Source organism: Protopterus annectens, chromosome 2.part2 (assembly GCF_019279795.1).
Source record: "Protopterus annectens isolate FY-2018-M chromosome 2.part2, PAN1.0, whole genome shotgun sequence".
In the NCBI taxonomy this organism is placed as follows: domain Eukaryota; kingdom Metazoa; phylum Chordata; order Ceratodontiformes; family Protopteridae; genus Protopterus; species Protopterus annectens.
Genome location: NC_056730.1, coordinates 641,468,715 through 641,493,820, shown reverse-complemented (window position 1 = coordinate 641,493,820; position 25,106 = coordinate 641,468,715). Strand labels below are relative to the sequence as shown.

Sequence of the window (25,106 nt, the reverse complement as noted above, 5' to 3'; positions counted from 1 at the left end):
TATCCCAAGCAAAACCAAGACTCACTCCTCCAAGAAAAGGAAACCAGTCTGGTGGACTCCTGCCATAAACAAGCTATACAATAGGAGGAAACTAGTACAGAAAAGAGTAAAATCCCAAGAAGGGAAGGCATCCCTGATCAGTATCAGCAAGAAACTACAATCCCCCATAAAATCATCCAAGGTGAGCTTCGAAAGAAAAATTGCCAAGGACTCCAAAGATAACCACAAGGCATTATTTAGCTATGTCAAGAATCTAAGTGGCAATGCTCAGTTCTGCTTGGAGTTAGTGCAGAATGACACAAAATACACTGAACCGACCGATATTGCCAACATCCTGGCAGACAGGTCCTAGGACCCCTCCTGTTCGGCATATACTTCTCAGAGGTACAGGCAAGCACAGGAGGACTATGGCTGGCCAAGTTCGCAGATGACTGCAAACTAGGGGCTATAACTGACTCTCCGGCTGACACAGACATCTTCCAAAAGGGTTTCACTGAGACGGATACCTAGTGTCAAAATCATGGCCTCAAGCTAAGTGCCAAAATGTGCATAGTCACCCCCTTTGGAAAAAACAAAGTACCCACAAACTACCACATAGGTGGTAATCCCCTAAATACAGAAAACGTAATAAGGGATCTGGGGACCCAAGTAGATAGTAATCTCTCCTTTGATAATCACATTGCCAAAGTGGTTATAAAATCCTTCTATGTGGCCCACCTAATCACAAAAGGGTTTGCATCCATATCAAAAGAAGTCATTGTGCCCCTCTACTCATCACTCATTAGACCCATCATAGAGTACAACATCCCATTTGGGATGTACGTTACAAGACAATACCTCACCAAGAGGATCACTGGCCTCAAACAGATGCCCTATGCAGCTTGACTGAAGAAACTCCAGCTGTACTTGGTTGCATACCGCCTACTCAGAGGTGATCTCTGCCTGACATACAAGGCCATGTCCAACCCAGAATTGATGGATATGCTCCACCTAAAGAAAACCTTATCGCCTCGAGCCACATGCTCTAGGGATCTAAACCTCACCACAACAATAAATAGGATGTGCTGATGTGATAGATTCCTGTCCCAGAGACTTCCCAGGCTTTGGAACAAGATTCCAATCTACATTAGGCAGAGCTCCTCGCTAACACTCTTCAAGAGAAACCTTGTCGCGTGGATGTGAAAGAGAAACTTTACCCTGGGGATCACTTCAGTGGCTCTGCTGGACAGAGGCACAGGGAACTAATCTAAGAGGGTGGCGAAAGCCAACACATTCTGGCTAGGCTTATAAATGCCTTTGGGCAGATAACCCAGTACATACCTATGAACCTATGAATTGTGTTATTCTTTTGTCAGTTTAAGAATATGAATTATGATTGGAAAAAATATTCCAGAAGGTGCCACATGAACTGGCCAGTGACCTGTTTCATATGTGTACGCTAGTGTCTGTAGTCTGCCATGTTAGATTAGTGATGATTTGCATTGTGTGTAATTTCAGGAGATGTCAAATTCTGTTCTGAAAAATAAAATCTCTTGTCATAAAATGTCTTTAGGTGTCAGTGGATTTACTGATGACAGATAATAGCAGGAACATTTAACAATGGCAACTAGCCTGGCATAAATAAACCTAGCATATTAATTCATCTGCCTGTAAAAATTATGATGAACCTGGGAGATGAAAGGGTGAAAGAAGTGGTACGATGGATGGAGAAAAGGGCTTCCACATCTTTCCTTATCAGCTTGGAATAGATTCCTGTGAGGCTGCCAGCCCATCTAGCTAGAATTTTGTAAATAATCCTATGTCATTTGTAAATATTAATATGATAATAATCTTCTCTTACAAATGTAAGGAAACTGTATGTTATGTGCTGAGCTTCAAAAATATAACCACAGTGCACCCTGCTGGGAAAGAGCAGAGATGTATATGGACTATATGCCTATGCAAATGTATGTTTTCATGGTAGAAGTTGGAACATACAGTTTATTTGCAAGCTGTGAGAAAATAAGTAGAGTTTTACGACATGCTATGAAGTTAGTTAATACAGCAAAGAGACAGAATGTCTGCATTTCTATTGTCTGGAAACAGAAATAATTACAGGTTTCAAGGGCAAAAGTTTATAACTGGTTTTACGACTTCCAGTTCCAGGTAACGTCTGAGAAATAAGTCTTTTGACACAGAGGTGACAAAGAATGATGTAATCTGAGATAACCCAGCAAAAATGTTTGATAGTAATTTAAGAACTATCGCACAGAGTGAGTCTGTGCATTTTGTATTTGTCTTTGGATCTGACAACATTCTCTCAGCACTTCTTGTCTTGCTCTGTAAGTAAGTTATTTAGAACATAGTATCTCTCTTAGAGATAGATAGGACTATAGCAAGATCAGTCTAGATGTTTTCTGTATTTATGTGAGACTGTCCTGCAATGTTGTTTTGAAATATTTCCTGTGATTTTGGACTCTGGTGTCAATGTGTTGAGTTATTGAATATTGTCTTGTTCTTTTATTATTTATTATTAAATATATGTAAACCTTTTAATTGTGGCTTGTTTGTTAACAGATATTTAAATTTTTAGAATACTTGCATGTGCATTTGTTGACACTGTATAGGCCACTCTTAAATAGCCTTAAACGTTTGGTCACACTTACCATTTGGATAGTAGCAACATTACAGAGTAGAATTGGTCACCTTTTATAGTAGCTGCTAAGTAGTGGTTGGTGGCAGCTGGTACTAACTTATTGTCTGGACAGAAGGGGGCATAGCTAGTGAACCTGTGCCCACCTTCCCCAGGAGTGTTTATGGGTTTGTATATAAATCAAATCTCAAAGTGTGTGTGTGTGTGTGTGTGTGTGTGTGTGTGTGTGTGTGTGTGTGTGTGTGTGTGTGTGTGTGTGTGTGTGTGTGTGTGTGTGTGTGTGTGTGTGTGTGTGTGTGTGTGTGTGTCGGCTACTTGGGCAGGGACACTAACAAAGCACTGGTTGGATGGTTGGACAGAGAGGGTGCTGGAGGTTTTGGCTTGACCACTCAACTGAGATCTTAACCCTATAGCTGTGCTAGTTGGGAGTCATATTGGGGATCTGGAGAGAGAGGAAATAACCAGCCCCAGACTGACTGTGATCTCTGTATGCTCTTACGGGAAATTGTACTTTACTGTGTGTATACTTGTTATCCTCCCAATATACATGCACCTCACTGGTGTGAGGATTGTGGCTTTTTGATTACTGGGCCAGTGCAGAGGCATCACATATTAATTGTTTGAGAGTGGTGGGATAGTCACATCACATATTAATTGGTTGATAGTGGTGAGATAGCCACATCACATATTAAGTCGTTTGTAGTGGTGTAGATATTGAATTCCTGTAGCTTGTGTACTGTGGTCACTGAATGTGTTTTTGTACTGTAAATCGGCCACACAGTGAACATTCAGAGTTCATATCAGAATTGTTTTTTTTTGGTTAGCTTAGTTAGTCAGGGAGAGAAGGCAAGCACAACAACAGAGGAGTATGGCAAGCTGACAAGGAGCCAGTTGGCTGAGATATGCCAGGCTAAAGGACTGGTGCATGCGAACCTGACTAAAACAGACATGATTGCACCTTTAGTCACAGCTGCATCAGAGAATAGCAACCAGGAGGTAAATAAGACTGGCTGTGGAGATGTACAACTCTCAGAAAATGGCCTTTCAACAGAGAACTTAAAAATCCATCTGGAGTTAAAGAGACTTGAGTTGGAGGCCAAGAGTTTGGAAATAGAAGCAACACAGAGACTGAGGCATTTACAGACTGAGAAAAATGAGAAACTGCAAATGCCTGGATGCTGAGGAGAAGGAGATGCAGAGGCAACATGAAAAGGAGATGCTGACTCTTCACCTGAGTCATGGAGGTAATGGGGAAGGGAGTAACCGAACCCAAGAAGCAACAAAAGTCAGTAAAGCTCTTCCACAATTTACAGAAGGGTATAATTTTGGTAGTTTCATTCATATATTTGAGAGGGTATGTAAATAGTATGATGTTGATCTAGGGCTCTGGGTATGGTTCCTGACCCCCTTACTCCATGGTAAAGCTGTAACTGTTCTTTCCAAACCGACTGATAATGACTGCTTAAATTATAATGTTGTAAAAAACTGTCTGCTAGAATGTTTTAAGTTAACACCTGAAGCTTATAGGAAAAAGTTTCGTGAGCATATACGTAAGGCAGATGAAAGTGTGTGTGAATATGTTGCTGAACTAAGCAGTCATTTTCATAGGTGGGTGAGTGGATGTCAAGTCACCACTTCTGAAGGGCTGAATGACCTTTTGGTGAGGAAACAAGCCCTTAGCACTTTGCCTGAGGACATGAGTATCTGGTTAGCTGATAGACAATGTGCTACTGTAGATTAATTGGGGAAGAAGAGAAACCTGTACCTAGCAAGCAGGGCATCACTGCACGGGAAAGGGACACCCAGTGCTGCTCATGGACCTAAGGGAACCCATGGTGTGCAGCCCAGACTGCCCCAACAGAATCTACCAGTAGCAGGGGAAGACACTAGTCCAGGTACACATCCAGGACCTAGGGTTAAATGTTTTAAATGCCACCAATGGAGCCATGAAGCATATATCTCGACAAAGTCAAGGTGGGGAACAGAAGGTGGGAGTGCCAGTAAGTAGAAAGGACAAAATGCCAACAGTAGGTTGTCTTGAGACAACAAGGATACCAAACTACTACCCTGCAGATGTCCTGATAGGGAATGATTTGGGTAATGCAGTATCGTGTGTTCATGCAGTTGCATGCAGTTAGGCTTGGAAACAAGCATGTGGGTCTGGTAGCCTGGGGGAGACCCAGACATACTGCACACTTGCGGCCAAGACTGGTGAGGTGATTACTTCAGGGAGAGAGCTAGCCTTTAGCACTGAGACTGAAGGTGATCCACAGCTGCTTGTGAGTACTGATGTTCCCTAGGAGAGAGTAACTGCAAGGGCAGAGGTGAGTAGTAGTACCCAGGCTGACAGTGAGGCACCACTGTCAGATTCCTGTGGTAGGGGAGTTGAGACGGGTTACAAAGAGAGAGTTGAGACAGGCTCATCTCTCGGACCTTACATTGTAAGGCTTGAGAGATGTAGCTAGTGAGGCACCTGATTCTCAAGGGAAGGGAGAATCTGTATACTGGGACAAAGGGTTGCTGTATAGAGAGTGGAACCCTGAGGTAGGGCTAGAGGGTGAGACAATACAGCAGTTGGTAGTGCCCAAAGCCTACTGTCTGACACTTCTAGCCATAGCCCATGATATTCCCTTTGCAGGCCATATGGGTATAAAACATACAAAGAGACGAATTATGCAGAACTACTATTGGCCTGGGATTTCCAGGGGTGTAACAGGGTACTGCAGGACCTGTGAGCAGTGCCAAAATGTGGGCAAGGCAGGAGACAAGGTGAACGCTCCTTTGATGCCTTTGTTTGTGATTGAGGAGCTATTTCAGAGGGTAGCTATGGATATTGTGGGGCCTCTGAGTACCCCATCTTCCACAGGGAAAAAGTATATGCTAGTGTAGTAGATTATACTATAAGATACCCTGAGGCTTTGTTAGAGATTTTCAGCGGGGTAGGTTTCCCAAAAGAAATACTGACTGACAGAGGTGCCAATTTCATGTCAGACCTGCTGGCTTGTCTGTGGAAGTACTGTGGGGTGAAGCACCTAAAGACCACCCCCTACTAGCCCCAGACTAATGGCCTTATTGAGAGGTTGAACTCTACACTCAAGACCATGCTACAGGCATTTGCCGACTAGTTTAAGAAGGACTGGGACAAATATCTGCCCTGTCTGTTTGCTTACAGAGAGGTTCCCCAGGAATCTACAGACTTTTCACCCTTTGAGTTGTTGTATAGGCATAGGGGGAGGGGACCTCAAGATTTAATTTGAGATGAATGGGAAGGTGAGTGTGAATCCCACATGGACTCTGTTGTGCCATATGTCCTAAACCTCAGGACAAGGTTCAGGGAACTCATGGGCTTGACCCAGGGGACCCTGGCAGAAGCCCAACAGCAGAAAAAGGTCTGGTATGACAGAAATGCATGAGCTAGAGAGTTTGCTGTAGGACAGCAGGTAGTGGTTTTCATTCCTGTCAGACACAACAAGCTGCAGGCAGCCTGGGAGGGACCCTTCAAGGTGTTAAGGAATGTCACTGATTTTAACTACATGGTAGAACTACAAAACAATATGAGATGAAAAGCGCTGAAACCACACCAAACCAATGTTAAAGCTCACTGAAGTGCCAAATAAGGGCCCGAGTCCAAATGAAGACAAACAGTTTTATTTTCACTTTACAAGCGATAAAAACAACAACAAAAAAAACAAGTTGCATTAACGCTGCCACTTCTTGATACATTTTTGTACACCTTCCTCAGATGCAAATACCCTCTGTTAAAAATTCAATGCTTTTATATAAACCTGTTGACTCTAAAACTAGTCATCTGTTGTGTCATTATCCAATAAGAAAGTTCCCTTTATAATGTGTGCAAGGTCAAATGCTTGTAAAATTCATTACAGGTATATGTACTGTCAGGTATAAAAAACATGTTGGTTAATAAACCACTATTATACTTATATATTGGATCACAATGAATAACAATAAATAATTTAAACATAATACATTAAAAAAGTTAAAATTGTTTAAAACAGTATATTATAAAAACTTTTAAACCATCCATTAGGAACTTTCCTCATTTAAATAGAATTGAATGTTTAAGGCTGCCATCTGGTGGTGAATCACAATTTTGCAGCCCTTAACTTAAGCACTGGAAGAATAGATAACATGTCATTCAAGCCTGGGATTTTAGTAGCTTCCAAAAAAAATCTGCCAGAATAGTTCTCGATATTCTAATTTGGCTTCCCACATACCCCCTCCAATTTCCTTGGGTACAACCTCTAAAACAAAGAATGTAAAGGAAGCCTGTTCACATGTTTGTTTGTGATGGAATAAAGCATTATTGGCATTTTGTTTTGTAATTTCATAATAATCTTCATAAATTCTCAGTTTTAATTTCCTTTCCATCTTCCATACATAAAATGAGTTACAAATCTGGCAAGTTGCTAGGTAAACAATTCCATTTGTATTACAGTTGGAATAACTCGTACTTGTAATTTTCCTGTTTCTACTTGGTACTTCTATAAAAGATTTATTGTGTATATATGGGCACTGTGAACAGGTCCCACATTTAAAAGTTCCCATTTTTCCTGATCTGCCTTTTTGATTTGAGCTCTTCCCAAACTCAAATAAATTCTTAATATGCATATCCTTTCTATATATAAATTTTAAAGGTTCTTTATGTGCAATATCCAAATACGAAAATTCTCTAAATCCGTCCCATTCCCTGGTTATAACCTGCTTGATGAATCCAGAATCACCAGTGTAGTCCATAACATAAGATTCTTCTCAATTAGTCCTGAGGTTACTCTCTGCAGCTGAAACTATGGATTCATTTTTCCCAAAATAGGGGCAAACCTTTCCTTTCTTCCTTCCACCACCTCAACAGTGATATCATGAATTAGATTATCTGGATAATCCCTTTCTTTGAACATGTCACATACAAAATCACATTCTACATTAAAATCACTGTCCTGTGATGTCATCCAACTAATCATAACCAACTGACCTTTTAATAAATTTTTATTTTGAAAAAATGGAAGGCCACTGGTAAAATGGAGATATGAATTAGAGAAAGTGTTTTTTCTGTGTACCTTAGAGGAAACTTCATTCTCAAACTTGTGAAGTGAAATATCCAAATATATTAGTTCAAGACTGTTAACGTCGTAAGTAAAAATCCAAAACATTAGTGGTTTCTTTTAAATAGGGCAAAAATTCTAAAAATCTATCCATGCTGTCTGTCCAAAATAAGCAAATATCATTCAAAAAATGCTTATATAAGCACCAACAATTAGCAAATTCACTATTAAATACAAATTTTATTTCCCACCATGTCAAAATGATATTTGCATATGTTGGTGCACATTTTGCCCCCATGGCAACCCTTTTTCTCTGTCGAAAAAACTCACCCTTATAAAACATGAAATTATTATGAAGAACTATTTCCATTAATAATAAACAATTATGAAAATCATGTTGAGTGAAGCCACCATTATTCATCATACATTCCTCGAGCCACAATAGCCCTATATCATGTGAAATAGAACCAAATAAATCAACAATATCTAAAGTTACAAAAAGAATGTCCTTACGGAAAATATTGGGTTTTACCTGCCTCAATAAGTCCCAAGAATCTCTCAGAACTGATGGACCCCCATTGGATATAAGTCCTTTAACTTGACATCCATGTATTTAGCAAGGGATGTAGTAACCGAACCATCTGAGGATATTATGAGTCATAATGGAGGGTCCAAAGGATCCTTGTGGACCTTTGGAATCCCAAAAACTGAGGGTACCCTAGGGTTCTTGATGGACAAAAAAATTGTATGTGTCAATGTTGATCGAGCCTTCCAATAATAGGTCATGAGTAAAACATTAATTTTATAATTAGCTATATTTATCTCATTGATAGATGTTGTCATTCAATAATTCCTACAATTTAGATTAATAAATAATGGCGTCCATCAATATTGTACCTCCCCCTTTGTCTGGCTGCATTATTCTCACAGCTCTATTGTTTTTCAAACTATCCAAAAGCCATCTCTCTTCTTTGGAAAGGTTAGGATATACTCTATGCAAATTAACTTCCTTCCTGATTTCCCTTTCTAGAATGTTTTCTAAATTCTTGAGTTGAGGGTGAAGGGGAAGGTTAAATGTACTTTTTTTTTTTAATGGGATAGTTGAATTCCTAACCTGAGTTTCATTACCTTCATTTCTCCCCGGGCCTCTGCTGAAAACAGGTTCTGTGGAACCTAGTCAGACTTTCCCGGTCAACAAATGTTAAATAAATAAATAAATAAAATAAATTACCAAACCATAGTGCTAGATTCTTTTTCCTAAGAAAAAGTTTTAAGTCCACAATTGCCCTAGGAATATTGACCTTCCTGGTTGGAATGAATTTAAAGCCTTTCGAAAATAAATTGAAATGTTCAAAATTAATATCTAAACTACTATAATTAATGTAATTAATGTGTTATGTTTAAATTATTTATTGTTATTCACTGTGATCCAGTATAGAAGTATAATAATGGTTTATTAACCAACGTGTTTTTTATACATGACAGTACATATTCCTGTAATGAATTCTACAAGCATTTGACCTTGCACACATTATAAAGGGAACATTCTTATTGGATAATGACACAACAGATGACTAGTTTTAGAGTCAAAAGGTTTATATAAAAGCATTGAATTTTTAACAGAGGGTATTTGCATCTGAGGAAGGTGTACGAAAACGTGTCAAGAAGTGGCAGTGTTAATGCAACTTGCTTTTTTTGTTTTTATCGCTTGTAAAGTGAAAATAAAACTGTTTGTCTTCATTTGGACTCGGGCCCTCATTTGGCACTCCAGCAAACTTTTACATTGGTACATGGTAGAACTGCTAGGCAGGAGGCAGGGGCACACATTGTACCATATTAACATGATGAAACCTTACCATGATAGGGAGGCCCTTGTGCTGAGTATTTGCAGTGGATTGCGGGAGGAGTGTGGGGGGGGGGGTCTGGTGACTGATCTCCTCAGTGAGGCTTGGACTGACACCTCAGTGGAAGGGCTAGCAATGTCCCAACAGCTATCCCCTACCCAGGTTCAATAAAGTTGAGCAGTGTTACTGGAGTTTGGGGACATGTTCACTGGTATACCTGGGTGCACCCACCTGGTGGAACACCATGTGATACAGGACCCCAAAGGCCTGTTAAGCAGGCCCTTATAAGGTGCTTGAGAGAGTCAAACAGACTCTGAGGGAGGAGATACAGGAAATGTTGGAACTATGGGTAATTCAGAAGTCCAGCAGTCCCTGGGCCTCCCCAGTGGTGCTGGTACCAAAGAAGGATGGCAGCACCAGGTTCTGTGTGGACTACAGGAATAGTCACACAGAGTCAGATGCTTACCCCATATCTAGGACAGATGAAGCCCTAGAGCAGCTTGGTGGGCCTAAGTATCTTCCCACCATTGATCTTACCAAGGGTTACTGGCAGGTGCCCTTGACTCCCAGTGCTAGAGAGAGGTCAGCCTTTGTGACTCCTTTTGGCTTGTATGGGTTCACAAAGATGCCCTTTGTGATAAAAAATGCCCCAGCGACTTTCCAGAGTCTGGTAGATCATATCCTAGCAGGAGCAGGAGATTTCATCCTTGCTTACCTAGTTGATATTGCCATCTACAGCCATTCCTGGCAAAAGCACCTTCAGCATGTCAGGGAGGTGCTGGGCAGACTACAGAGATCAGGGTTGACCATTACGCCCACCAGATGTCAGGTGGGTATGGCAGAGGTCTCCTACCTAGGACATAGAGTGGTGAGTGATAAGATCAGGCCAGAACCTGCCAGAGTGAAAGCCATTCAGGCATGGCCTTCACCTGTTACCAAAAAGCAGTTGAGGGCATTTTTAGGGACAGCAGGGTACTACAGAAAGTTTATCCGCAATTATAGTACCATAGCTGCTCCCCTCACAGACCTAAGAAGGAATAACAGGCCAGATAAGGTAGTGTGGACTCCAGCATGTAATCAGGCATTCCAGAAGCTTAAAGCAGCTTTCGGAGGACCCCTGTGTTAGCCAGTCCAGATTGCAGCAAATACATTGTTGTGCAGGTGGATGCTTCAAACCATGGGGTGGGGCTGTACTTAGCCAGATTTCTTCAGAGAGAGAAGAGCACCCAGTGGTTTATCTCAGTCATAGCCTCCATCCCCGGGAGGAATGCTATGCAACTGCAGAAAAGGAATGTCTAGCCATAGTGTGGGCACTGCAGAAACGTCAGCCTTATCTGTATGGAAGGAAATTCAGTGTAGTTACAAACCACAATCCCTTAACATGGCTACAGAGAGCCAGCCAGCAAAATGCCAAGTTACTATGGTGGAGCCTAGGATTGAAAGCATATATGACAGTGCAGCACCACAGTGGGGTTAGCAATGCCAATGCCGATGGGCTGTCAAGACAGGGAATAGGCTAAGGTATTCCCAGATAGGCTCAACCTTCTCAAGCCACATTTCTCAAGGGTCACTTGAAAAACTAGCTTGAGTTCTCGTGGGGGTGGGGGGGGTTGTGAGGCTGCCAGCCCAGCTAGCTAGTATTTTGTAAATAATCCTATGCCATTTGTAAATATTAATATGAACCATAGGCTTTCTTACAAATGTAAGTAAACTGCATGTTATCTGGTGAGCTTCAAAAATGTAACCATAGTGCACCCTGCTGGAGAAGAGCAGAAATGTATAGGGACTATATGCCTGTGCAAATGTATGTTTTCATGGTAGAAGTTGGAACATACAGAGTTAACTTGCAAACTCTGAGAAAATAAGTAAAGAGTTTTATGATGTGCTATGAAGTTAGTTAATACAGCAAAGAGACAGAATGTCTGCAGCTAGAAATTCTTTGTATTGTCTGGAAACAGAAATAGTTACAGGTTTCAAGGGCAAAAGTGTTTAACTGGTTTTACAACTTCCAGTTCCAGGCAACTTCTGAGAGATAAGTCTTTTGACACAGAGGTGACAAAGAATGATGTAATCTGAGATAACCCAGCAGAAATGTTAATTTAAGAACTCTCTCAGAGAGTGAGTTTGTGCATTTTGTATTTGTCTTTGGATCTGACAACATACTCTCATCAGCACTTCTTGTCTTGCTCTGTAAGTAAGTTATTTAGAACATAGTATCTCTCTTAGAGATAGATAGGACTATAGCAAGATTAGTCTAGATGTTTTCTGTATTTATGTGAGACTGTCCTGCAATGTTGTTTTGAAATATTCCTGTGATTCTGAACTCTGTTGTCACTGTGCTGAGTTATTGAATATTTTTTATTATTAAATATATTTAAACCTTTTAATTGTGGCTGATTTGTTTAGAGATATTTGAGTTCATAGAGTACTTGCATATGCATTTGGTGATACTGTATAGGCCACTCCTAAATAAGGTTGTTCACATTTACCATTTGGATAGTAGTAACATTACACAGTAAAATTGGTCACCCTTTGGGAAGGGCCTTATAGTAGCTGATAAGTAGTGGTTGGTGGCAGCTGGTACTACCTTGTAGTCTGGGCAGAAGGGGGCAGAAGTAGTGAACCTATGCCAGCCTTCCCCAGGAGTGTTTGTGTATTTGTTTATAAATCAGATCTCAAAGTGTGTGTGTGTGTGTGTGTGTGTGTGTGTGTGTGTGTGTGTGTGTGTGTGTGTGTGTGTGTGTGTGTGTGTGTATGTGTGTGTGTGTGTCAGCTACATGGGCAGGGACACAAAGCACTGGTTTTACAGAGAGGGTGCTGGCGGTTTTGGCTTGACCACTCCGCTGAGATCTTAACGCTATAGCTGTGCCAGTGGTGAGCCTTATTGGGAATCTAGAGAGGCAGGGAGAAACCAACCCCAGACTGACTGTGATGTCTGTGTGCTCTTAAGCGAAATTGTACATGTCATCCTTCCAATGTACATGTCCTTCACTGGTGTTACTGGTGAGGATTGAGGCTCCTTGATTACTGGGCCAGTGCAGGGGCGTCACAATCCCAAAGAAATTTTTGTCTAAGTCTGTCATATCTATAGGAATTTAGGAGACTAGGACAGATGCATGTGACAGAAAATGAGACTGAAGTTTGGATACCACTTCAGTTTGATCTCTTTCAGATGCATAAACTATAAACATGTTTTATTTTTTTCTCTGCAATGACTGAAAGAGTTCTTGCAAGGTGTATCCCCTGGAGATAAGATAATAAATTAATGCTTTTCAGCCTTATAAAGCATTAATGTTTTTCAAAGAAAACAATTTGAGACTATACACTGTCTCAGCTAAGTAAAACAGTACGAGTGAAACTGGACCCGGTCAAGTAGAAGAAAACTTTAATGTAACACACGCTATACTAAAAACATCGGTTAAGCACTTTCATCTGTATAATACAGACTTCATCAGAACACCAATTCAGTGCATCCATTAACAAATTTAAAAACTTTTTGGTGCCAAACAAACTGTGTGAATACTCTCATTTAAAGAGCCAGTATGTAACAATTACAAAAAAATATATGAGTGCTTGACAAATAACAATCTAACAATTCAATCCACCTAAATAAAAACATATATAAATAGATAAATCTAAAATATTTAAAATTGTTTTATGGTCTCAGCTAATAATCTTACAAGAGTTGTAATACTGGTTTAATAGTAATAAACTCATTTATACCCGGAGATTTTGTGGCATTTGTTAACATTTGCCAAAAGCTTTCCCTTTTGCTTAACTGTGCCTTATAATTACCCCCCGAGGTGAAATATGTACTTGATCTATTATTGCAAATTTAAACATATGTGTCTCACCATATCTATTTATGTGCCTATATAAGGCATTTTTTGTATCCTTAACATTGATCTTGTATAAATGTTCGTAAATACGCTTCTTAAGCTGTCTCTCTGTTTTTCCTATATAAAAGGCGGTACATGAACTGCACTTAGCTAAATAAACTATATTTTTACTGTTACAATTTCCCTTTTTAAAAACCATATATGTCTTATTAATATCATCCAGTCTAATCCCTACTGCTTCATTAATAGCAAAACATTGTTTACATAACCCACATTTTTGCTGTGTGTATTAATAACCTTAACATTATCAGTCGTTTTATTTAATAAATTTTTAATATTCATACCCATTTTGAGCACAAAACTAGGTTTCTTACCAATTACACTCAATAATTCATCATCCATTACCAAATTATTCCAATGCTTTTTTATAATATTTTTAACATCTATCACAAACGGGGAATATGTTAATACACACACTCTATTAAAATCTTTTTGTTCAATATTTCTCCCACTTAATATATTAAATTCCACATTACCAAGTATAGGAGGGTATTTTTTACCCCATTCTTTAATGACATAATCTGATATATCATCTAATAAAGCCAGAGGATATCCTCTATTTATAAACATAGTTCTTATATTGTTAATTTCACCTTTCATTTTATTATAATCTGAGGTCATTCTGACTACTCGTATACATTGACTTTTATAGATGTTTTTAAGTATATGTGTAGGATGATTACTAGTCTAGTCAAGTTAACCATTCGAGAATGTCTCCTTTCTAAATATTTCTGACTGAAAGCCTGTTTCAGTATGGCTAACATAAGTATCTAAATAAGCAATACCTTCATGTTTAATATTATGGGTGAATTTCAAGAAGTCACCGGTGGTATTTATGTATTCCAAAAACTCAGTAAGAGTATCCATGGGTCCATCCCATAATAGGAACATATCATCCAAAAATCTTGTGTAGTATGTAACATATTGGAAATAACCACTATTAATTAGGTGCTGGTTCTCCCATTCAAGCATTACTAAATTAGCAAAAATAGGGGCACAAGAAGCACCCATGGCCACCCCTCTTGTTTGTTTATAATACTCACCCTCAAAGTAATTATAATTATATTCCAAAACCAGGCTCATCATATCAATTATTAGATTAATACGATCCCAACTGAAATGGGAGTATTTCCTCAGACTCTCACAAAATAATTCCAATCCCTGTTCCTTAGGAATACACGAAAATAAATCTACAACATCAATAGTGACATATATCAAATTACTTTTCCATTTATTCATAGTTAGCTGGGACAGGAACATCCATGAATCCTTGACTACGTGTGGGGTATTTTGATAAATATGTTTAACCCATCTATCGATGGCAACTCCTATATTAAAAGTCTTAGACCTGCTTCCTGATATAATAGGTCTAAATGGTGGGTTGTAAATATTCTTATGTGCTTTTGGGATACCCACAATTGTGGCTAATATGGGGTTATCATTTTTCAAAAAATTATATGTGTCAACTGTGATCCTATGATCTACTAAATATTTATCTAATGCTAAATCTATTTTGTAATAGCCTACATTTATTTCATTACGAGATGCTACCTCATAATTCCCAGAGTCAATTAATATACTTTGGACTTTATTAATATAATCAGTAGTGTTGTACAATACTATACCTGCACCTTTATCAGGCTTCGTTCTCTAATTTCTTTATTATTTATCAATTCTACCAGACATTTCCTGTCTTTGTAATTCAAATTATGTGTGTATCTCCTTCTCTTTATAAACTTATTGTATTCATAAATATCTAAACTTGCAGATTCCTCAAAATATTGCACATTTTTGTGTGGTGGGGGAATAAATTTACTTTTTTTCTTCATTTGATTCAATGACACTTTATTGTTATTATTTTGATGCAAAATAGCTAAATTTAATCTACGGCAGTACAATTTAATTTCAGTGATAGTATCTACCAAATTAAATTTTGAAATAGGTATGTATTTCATACCCTTTTGAAACAAGGAAAAATGTTCATCATTAATTTGTAAGCTAGTGTAATTAAAAATTTTTAAATCATTGTATGTAGAAACAACTTGTCTTTCTTCATTTACAGATAAGCTGATATTACTATCTATATCACCTGACACTATAGCACATATTTCATTCTGTGATGACACTCCTACTGGTACAAGACAATTGGTATCAATCATCTCCCATTAATGTTTTTCAGCCTTAGAAGGCATTAATGACAGCTGTATGGTCTGGTACAGCAAACAGTGAAATAATTACTGGTATTGTGCACAGCTGGAATATCAGGGAGAGAGAGAGAGATGCACAAGGTAATTTTTAATAGTCACATGGACAGGGGTTAATAAGGCAAAATACACTGCTCTTAACTTTTTGCAGTGCAAAGTTGGCAGTGTTTCATCATGGACTAGTTAAAAGTATTTAAGCAGTAGCACATGTGAGTTTGTTACATGGTCTTTCTTATTCTGAGTTGCTAAGGAAGACAGATGAAAATGCATCATTATTCAAAACTGAATGGCTGTACTCTGCCTGGAAATGTTTTCAGCATTTATAAGCCTCAGAAACTGATGGTATAAAGGTTGAACTGTGTGCAAAAGTCTGTTAATTGCCACAAGATATGTGCTGGGCAGTTGAAAAAGAGAAAAATCCATTTGGCATTTCTTCTGCTAGAAATAAGCAAAGAGTGCATTCTGGCTGTTGCTTAAGCTCCTGACAGAAACATTGATAGCTGTTTGTTTAACAAATAAAAAGAAAGAGACAGTTGCACTAAACAGAATATCTATGAAGGCACTGCTTTCCATTTTCCTCTGCAAGATAACAGACTTCTCACTTTCAGGCTGCATGCTGAGAGAGGGAGAGAGAGAGGGTTTGATTTTAATAACCTTTTCTTTTTTCACAGATGCTATTTCCAGATGTGTGTTTATAAGCTGTAAATTCTAACCTGACAATTTAATGGTGTCAACAAATCCAGTTTTCTTTTAATATGACTTTCAGATGTTGGCAGTATGCCAAATGTGTTATGTAACTGTAAATTCCAACCTGATAGTGCAGCTTTCCAGCAGGTTTTCATGCTTATAAAAAAGTCTTAATAGTGATTAAATGTAATATTACATGATGTCAAATCTAATTTCTCCCACTTTTGCATACTTGCAATGTGAATTTTTAAACTTTCAAAGTTGTCATGAATAATTTTCATGTGATGTCAAAGGAAAAAATGAGGTAGAAATGGTTAGTACAAATGTGTGATTCAGTACTGCTTTAAGCTGTTGTTTTTAGAGTACCTTTAAGCACAATGTTTTTAACAGTACTTTTATATTCTGTGATTCTCAAACATAGGAAGAATGCATATTTTATGGCATTCAAAAATTAATTGATAGCATGCACCCAGTCCACATATATGAAGAGACGCAATCTAAGCTTTATACAGATATTTTTCATGTTTTATCTGATATACCATTTTTTTCTTTTAAAGGCTTCACAAAAGGAATGTAAATTACATTTTTAAGTTAATGTCCTGTAATGAAATTTGGACCACATATTTTAATTGCAAGAATGCATGCACATTTATTTTGTGTACTGGAGAGGCACATTGATAACAGCATATGATTTGCAGGCACAAACAGATTGTCGAAGTTGTTTACAGAATGTATTATGGATTTAAGTATATTCAGAATATGGTTTCTCTGAAACATTATGCATCTGCAGTATGTAATAATATGGTATTTATAAATATTAGACAGTGAATCAAAATGTTTTGTTTGTTCTGGAAGATGCAGTAAAGGGAAAATAGGTGTTTTATGTGTCTAATGGGCCCTTGATACTACAAAACACACTTTATATTTATTCATTGCAGTTCCAATGAGGACACAAGTGAAAATATTCAAATTTCTTGATAAAATGTGATTTTTACAGATTGTATTGGTTGATAAAAAATAATCAACATGTGGGTTACATGTTTATACACTTAAATTTTAGTAGAACGTTTTCTAGCTGAACTGCACGGGTCTATATTAGATCAGCAAATGCTTAAAAAAGCGAACGGTGATTAATCGACCCTATGTAAGTGAAAGCTTGCACTTTCGAACTGTCAGAACAGCGATTTTTTCCAAGGGAAAAAAAATTGCTGTTCCAACAAAAATAAATAAATAAATAAAACACTTTAAACATTACATTAAGTGGGGGGCTTCGCCCCCACACCCTCCTACTTAAATATACCAACTCCGAGACTGCACTACAGTGCCAAAAACAGCAAAGTAACGAAGCAGCCAAGCAAATTCTTTCCCAGGGAAAGAATTCGCTTAAAAGCCACTTTGATCTTTTGCCATTTCAGTCTTTTGAGCTCAACCAAGACGCATTCAAAAGAATGCATCTTCGGTCTTCTAATAGGGAACCGAACTGCTCATAGGACGTCTAGCATTAGCGGAATAGAGGTTGATTTGTGAATTTAAAAACACCAGAATATTAGATTATGCTACTCAAAATGGTCGCAGAAAAGATTCTTAAAACAACATTGCTATCAAGGGAAAGAAAATATGCAAGTGTAAGTTCATAGGCTTATGAGATTTTCTTTTGGCAAAAGCTGTTTTGACTATATTCATGTTTATTCACATTGTTGTAAGGGGAACATCCCAGGTAAACTGGAATCATCAGTTAATTTGTTCATGTGTGTATCTATCTATCTATATATATATATATATATATATATATATATATATATATATATATATATATATATATATATATATACATTATCAAACTGTTATTTTTCAACATACTTTCTTAGGGTGGTGAGGTAGAAAAGAGACAGGATTGTCTACACTGACATGTAAAAGATAATCACATACTAACTATAGGAGATGCTTGAATAATATATCAGTGGAGAGAAATACAATAATGGCTTTGACACATAATGCAAACAAAAAAAGTAGAGAAGTCACCATTGTTTGAAATTCTAATCAAAGTTGAAAAAATTGGTGATAAGAGGAAAACAGAAGGTTGTAATAGGAAACATATATTGCTTTTCTTATTTATTAGCTAGAATTAAAATATAAGGATGGTAAACAAGTGTAAGCTTTTATATGGATGAAATATTTAAAGCTACAAAGTGTTGGGGTTTACTGTGAAAATCAATTGAAGGATTCGAATTACATAAAACTAGAAGATTCAAGATTTGATTCATGTCTAACCTGTGACAACTAATCTGATACATAAGGGATTAGAAGTTTTGTTGCATATAGTAAGTTGAAGTAAAAATATTTATTTTGTGTCAGGAAACTACAAATAATGTTTTCATGCCTGTTTTACAGTTTGTACAGTGCAAGCAAATGAACACAAATTTTGCAAAAGGATTTCAGCGCTGGTAAAATTATGGCTGGACATATATAAACTTTCATTCATGTAGAGGGTGGTAACAAAAATAATTGATAATTGCTTCAAACCAATGGTAATCAATACATTATAACTATATCCAGATCATCTTATACACATGCTTATATGTGAATCTACACAAAAAATATTTTTTTCCTAAGAGTACAGGAGGCTCAATAGAATTACATTTTCAAGGCAGATTTCATATTCAGATTTTTCCTGCGTGAGTTCAGTGATGTCTTATCAGCAATTATCAAATCCTATGGAGGAAAATACAAGTAAAATAGGAGTAATTGATTAATTATGGACGATGGCAGAAAAGGTAACTTAGTTATGAATGGCTGGAGAAAATAATGGAAAAACACTGAAAATCATGAGACCAGAGTAGCAGGACTATATGCAAAGTTAAATTTGATGCACCAGAGAGCATGAATGACATTTTTTATGTTTGTGCATCAGGGCAGTGATTATTTATTAAGTGCAGGACACTTTTGTAGTTTTCTTTTTGTAATATTTCTTATTTAGAGATTAATTTAATAAAACAGATTTTAATGACTTTCTTATCTTAAAGATAAGGGCATGAATAATGAGTCTGGTAGTTGTCACAGAGGGTTAAGGCTATGAACTACAATTCCTTTGGTACAGGGTTTGACTCCATCAATTCTCATTTTCTTTACTCTGTGATCTTGACCAAGTCAATTAACCAGACAGGTGGTCTCTAAATAGAAATTGGGCATCAAGTAAACCTACCTGGTTAACAAAAGTATTTTTCAAAATATTTACTTGCACATGTGCCATTCTGGTTTAAAACATATCCTTATAGACAGAATTCAGTACATTTTCCCTAGTGATAGCAGGAGGAGTTATATTTGATGGTATTTCCTGACAGAAGGTTGAGGGGAAGAGAAGGGTAAAGTCTGAGCTAAATTTGTTGGCCAGTAAGTTAACTATAGCTTCTGACTCAGTATAGGTGGCTCCATTTGCAATGAGCTGTGCACACAATTGTGTACTGCCTTTGAGGTTGCAGACATAGCTAAAAATGCCTTGTGGTTGTCCTTAGCCTGGGAGGCTAAATTTACCTCAAATTTGGGTCTGGCAGACTTTCTTTGTCTTTTGATTTGTTTGTTTAGTTTGATGAGAGTGCTTTTATCTGGCTGGGTGATGCACCTCCTAATTTTTACCGTAATTTTCTTCCTTCTGTTATACAACCTATAGATTTTGTGATTCAACCAGGGTGGCTTATTTTTTAAGCTAATTCTTTACTTTTTCCTGGAGGGTACAGCTGCCTGTATGCAGCTATTAACATGCTTGCATAAGGTTTCTCTAAACAGTTCTGTATAGGCAGCAGTGCTCTCAAGGTTTATGGGAGATTGAAATTTTGCCAAGTTTTCACTTAATATTAGAGTAGTTCCTGAATATTCCAGGGCTAGCTGAGGTTCCAGGTTTTATTTTTACTTCAAAGGAGACCATTTTGTGGTCTGACCATACCAGAAATAACATAGGGGTGTGCATCACTCTCCCATATTAGTGAAAACCAGACCCAGAATGGTTGCAACCCTGGTTGGTGTATTGACAGTCTAGTTCAGGGAGTTTGTGTTTACAAAATCCAGGAATCTCTGTGCCTGTACATTTGGTGTCACGTAGGATTCCCAGTTAATAGTGGGGTAATTAAAGTCGCCCATGATTATGGTAATGGACTAGATGTTGAGTATTTCCAATAAGTTTAAATACATGGTATGGGTTTCATGGGTCATAGAGGGGGACATATAGCTTTGAAAGAAGTGATATTGGATTTTGCTTGTGGTGAGTTTAACATGGAAAAGCTTAAGTGCATTGTCCTGTTTTACCAGCCTTTAGGTATATTTATTTTTGATGTAAATTGAGACATCTCCACCTATAGTCCCTGTCTGTGTAGTAGCTGTTCTAAATGTGTGGAAAGCATTGTAACCTTGCACTGTCGGTGTGCTGTCCATGGCTTTAAACCATGTCTCAGTGACCTCACAGATGTCAACATTCTCTAGGCTTCTAAGTAGAGGAGTTTTGTGTTTAGACTCCTAGCATTGAGCAGTAATGCCTTTGATTTTTTTTGGTTTTGATTTGCTGTGTCAGAAGTACTTTCAATTTGGCATTGCCTAAAAAAGACACTAAGGGGAAGACAATGTTTTAGCTAATATTCAAAAGCCTGGAGAGGAAAGATGCAGACCATCCCTGGCAAAGCAGCGTGGTCTGTTGACCATCTTCTTCAGTGCTGACAAATATTGCACACCCTTAGAATCACACCAGAAACTAAGCCAATTATAAAGTCTGTCATCTTTTGTTCACATTGTGGCATCATCCTTGGAGAAGGTAAAATGCTGCTCAGTGCTAACCTGATACCAGCCTGGGAAACATATTCCGAGAGCTCCATGATACCTCTCTTCATATAGTTTAGGGAGGTAAATCTCAGGTCATTTACACCCACATAGATTATAACTGAAACGTAAAGATACTTGTGGTCCAACGACCTGAGTGCATGTGTAATGTGGTGAATCCTAGCCCCTGATAAGCAACTGACCATGACTTTCTCCTTACTCACATTGGTGAGAGGGACATGAGTTTGTCTAACAATGCAGTCTCCAATGAACAGAATGTTGGACTGTGTGATGGCTTGCCTTATGGACTTAGAAGTAGAGGCTCTGTGAGATGTGGCTGTACGTGTTGATGTGGATGTTGTTTTGAAAGAGTGCATTTGGAGCTACTGAGAGTATTTGTTATGTGTACTTCATCTAGGAGGTCTTTAGGGTTTAGCAAGGTTACATTTAAGTGCCTCAGCATATTTGGGTCTATATGTCTGCTTTGAATTGTGTGTGATGGGCGTGTACTACTGACAGCCTTATTGACATTAGGAGTACTTTTATGTGACAGCTTTGCCTCCAGTGACATTGCGCAAACACATCTTTCACATACCATATCTGTTTGTTTGAGAATTAACTGGTTTTATTCCTTCTCCTTTTCATAAGCAACCCTACAACACAGAGAGAAAACCAAGCCGGCCAAAATATTAGAAAGCAAAATACACCAATGTGTATCGATTACCCTCTTCATTGATCCATTGCTTTTATACATTGTAATGAACCTGGGTATCTGTTTACCAACGTGAAGTTTCTCTCTTTCCGTCTCTCTGTACCTCAGGAGAACATCCCTTGATATCTTGCCTACTATCCTAATCTCATCCCCATAAGTCAGGTCCATTGCTACAAATCATTTTGTTATACATAAATTCGGATTTGAGCTATACCCCTACTGCTAACATGAAGTACTCATCATGTGCATGCACATGTGTGGGTTTGTGTGTGTACAATGTGTGTGTGTGTGTGTGTGTGTGTGTGTGTGTGTGTGTGTGTGTGTGTGTGTGTGTGTGTGTGTGTGTCTGTGTGTGTGTACAGTGTGTGTGTGTGTGTGTGTGTGTGTGTGTGTGTGTGTGTGCATGCGTCTGAGTGTGCACATGTTTCTGCATGGGTAAGTTAAAGTCTGTCTGTCTGTCTATCTGTTTGCACATTTGTTCTCATCCAGTAAAATATGTGTTTGTTGTTTTAGTTTCAGTGTTGTATGGTCGGGATATTGACCTGTGTAACCTGATAGCAGACCTGACCTCTATTATTTATTTTTGTTTTTGTTTCATCCCTGGGCTGAAATGTTTTAACAGTAATCAACAAATGGGTGTGGGTATGGGTATCACAGGATTTACCCATGGTTGGTGGGGTTTAATCTTGAGGGTGAAGTTCAAGTGATCAAAGTCAATGTAGGGTAAATCCTGTGATACCCTCACACAGGCATGGATTATTGCTGTTATACAATGATTATGAAAGAAATTGCAATCTATCTTAAGTAATGTCATTGTTAATGTTACATCAGTCTTCTTCCACCTTTCTTTATACTGTTACACCACATATCAGTATGGGATTTACATCCTCATGCTTGCATAGTACATCAGTGCAGTACAAGATAGGTTACGGAGGAATGTTCATCTCTGTTATGGGTTTTCTCTTTGTGCTTTTTACGGACATTTTGTAAATGTCTGGACAGTTCAGAGTTATGCTTATCGGAAGTGTAATCATACTGCATGTATAAGCTTATCTCTCAGCTGTCCAGTGTTTTACAGAACATATAAAAAGAGGCAGAAACACAGCAAAACTGTTTGATTATCTTTTGCTTTAACACACTGGTACCTCGGTCATTCGCCTTCAACGGACAAAATACAAATACAAACAACCAACTTTATATACATAGGTCCAAACCCCAATTAATCCAATTAAACATTAATTGAAAACTTACAACTTATTTAAAATGCTACATACACATTTTTGCTGCATACACATTTTTAAAGTGATACATACACATTTTATTTTATTATATCAAACACAGCCATCCTAAACATTTGAAATAACTTATTTTAAATAATTAATTCAAATGCAGTTAATTCAAAATTGATTAATGAACTATTCTACTAAACTTTTTATTATAAAAAAATATCCTTTATATAAACCCAGAAAACATGACAATGCAAATTTCATTAATACAAATATTTATAAATATGAGAAACAGTTAATTTACTAAAATTTCGTATATTAACCTCAAGATTGCAAACCCTACGAAATAAGGTCCCATAATTGAGAATGAACTTACTTTCCAACTCATTCAACCTTCTCACCATAACACCCCCCCAACTAACACAGGTTGTGCCAGAATACTAAAGAAAAAGGAACGAGTGCTCCCCCCATGGATATTCACAAAGTGTTCAGCAACTGGACTCTTAAAATTCCTATTACTGATATCCCTCAAATGTTCCATGATCCTAACTTTTACTGCTCTTTTTGTTTGACCAATATACCATTTTACATTTACACATTAAATCATTCATTAAAATTAATAATTTTTAGCATCAAGATCTAGGTGTGAAAGGTCAGGAGTATATGTTTCCATAATAACAAAATACTTAATTAAGAAGAGAAATAAAAAATATAAGAAATGGAAAAAAGATTGAAATAGAACTTTGAGACAAGATCAAGACAAATTTGAAGAAAATTTATATAAAGATTTTGAGCATAATAGGAAACCATTTTATAGATATTTAAGATGTGGTATGAGTAAAGACATAAAGTCAATAGACTGTGTAGATTCTAATATTTATTCTCATACACAACAGATTGTAGATACATTTACAAAATCCTATGTAAAACAGTTTGGCTGTATAAAGAGGGGGATAGATTGTTCTAGTAGCATTCAGGTAACTTCAAATACTGAAATTAAATTAGATTATATTGAAAAAGAACTATGCAAACTGGATACAAACAGAGCACAGAGAAGAAATAAAAGTAGTAACAATGACCTGAGAACATTTCAGCTTGAACTTAAAGTACCACTGTATATGTTAGTCACAAAATAATTTAAGTGTGGGGGATTCCTCAGGATTGGAGACATGCACTTGTTAAACTCATCTATAAGGGAAATAGGACAGACCTAGAGTCATACAGACTCATAAGTTTCCTTTCTTGTTGCTGAAAAATAGTAAAGAAGGTTATTTTGGATAAATTATTGTCCATATTGGAAAGGTTGGTACTTCAAACCATATATCAGCATGTGTATGTTGAAAGTAGTTTTATAACTACCTGTTATATGATGTTCTAGCATAATAATAATAATAATAATAATAATAATAATAATAATATATTAACAGCTGTAAATGAAAAATTCCACTGTGATGTAGTTTCTGTAGACTTAACTCTAGTCTTTGATAGGGTCATATACAAAACATTAATCAATAAATTAGATCAACTAGGTATTGATGTAATCTTGATAAGATGGATAGATGCATGGCTTACAAATAGGATATGGCAAGTATCATACAACAATTTGACAAGTAAAATTCTATGTTGCAGTCAGGGTGTTTCACAGGGTTCAGTCCTAGGCTCATATTTGTTTAGGTGGTATCTTTCAGATCTTTTTCATCTGAGGTGTTCTGTAGGGATCTGTATCACTTTGTTGAAAGCTTAATTCCATGAACGCCAATTCATCAAACCCTAATCGTCGAACACCCTTTCTTTGAACATTTACATTATCAAAACAGTTTCCTAGGGAATGCAACTACTTGGCCAGCAGAGAAATCATAACAAATGACACATTATTTTAATCTCACCAAGGTGGGGGACTTCAACCCTTCACACCCCACAACATGGGGGGGGATGGGCCCTCCCCAATTATATATACCAACTCCGAGATCACACTACATTGGGAAAAAGTACAAATTTGTAATGACAGTCAACTAACACCCTTTCCTAGGAAAAAGTTT

At 37.5% G+C, this 25,106-nt stretch overlaps 1 protein-coding gene across 5 annotated transcripts in view; it reads left to right on the top strand.

Moving 5' to 3' along the window:
• Positions 1-25,106, top strand: part of DYSF (dysferlin) — a 3,914,743-nt gene that overhangs the window by 1,644,968 nt on the left and 2,244,669 nt on the right. The gene's annotated exons all lie outside the window — the stretch shown is intronic.